The following is a 968-nucleotide window of genomic DNA, read 5'->3' on the forward strand; positions in this document are numbered from 1 at the left end:
AAAACATGAAACAACACCTTTAAACTATGAACCGAGATTAAGACAAACATAAAAGACCTAACACATAACATAATAGCAATTCATAATCACATATGAAATACGAAAAACACAAATAAAACTCCCTCTTTGTCGAGACTGAAATTCACTTCGAATCCTGACCCTCACACTCTCCTCGAAGGGAACACATGAAAGACAGTTCAAAGAGCTTTCCTTCTACGTGAGTTAGGTCTCATATGGTGACCCTTCTGGTAAAGTACGTTGTCTTTCATGGCCCTAGGCTCATTTTGTTTTAATACACCCTTAAAACACAACGGGAAACTTGCCTCTCTTTAGTTATGGGGATGTGTAGGCCTTGTATTTCACCCAAGCTGTTAGTGTCGGGGCGAAGATAACTAGTCTTAATTCATTACAAATACCATATGCCTACCAAATCTACACTCCCGAAAAGGCGTAATTTACCAATGAAATCATAACAGTTAACGTTTCATACTAACAATAAATACTTACATGATAGACTTGTGTTGTCCCGATGATCGTTGCCGCAACTGAGGTGACGTCCTCAATTCCTTTCGAAAACACCCCCAAAGAGCCGCTTCAATTTGAACGGTCACTAGCACGTATTATCACGCTAAATCTACGGGGAATTTTAAGATAAGGGCATTTAAAAATTCAATATCAATATACTTTGAAGTTCTCTGATGAATCTATTTTAAGCAAACTCGTAAAATCCCGTAGCCGAAAACAAGTGGCAATAACCACGACGATTCAGCCAATGAATAGCTTTCCGGCCCGTGCGACGCCCGACATAAGGGCGGAAGTTCCTCAAAAATGAAATATTCGGTTGAATAATTAAACCGATTTTGGGACGAGAAACAGGTGCACTATTTTTACAAACGAGGCGAAATTTTCGAATTATCCGCAGAGTTTCGACTGACCGGCTTTCTGTTAGAAGTAGTGTTACATTCGAA

General features: G+C 39.5%; 1 protein-coding gene across 1 annotated transcript in view; it reads right to left on the bottom strand.

The window, feature by feature from the left end:
- LOC119574556 overlaps positions 1-654 on the bottom strand; it is a 36,693-nt gene extending 36,039 nt beyond the window's left edge. The window contains exon 1 of the mRNA XM_037921830.1: positions 508-654. The gene's annotated coding sequence lies outside the window, so the exon portion shown is untranslated. The remainder of the gene's footprint in view (positions 1-507) is intronic.
- Positions 655-968: the final 314 nt, after the last annotated feature.

Source organism: Penaeus monodon, chromosome 6 (genome assembly GCF_015228065.2).
Source record: "Penaeus monodon isolate SGIC_2016 chromosome 6, NSTDA_Pmon_1, whole genome shotgun sequence".
Lineage (NCBI taxonomy): Eukaryota > Metazoa > Arthropoda > Malacostraca > Decapoda > Penaeidae > Penaeus > Penaeus monodon.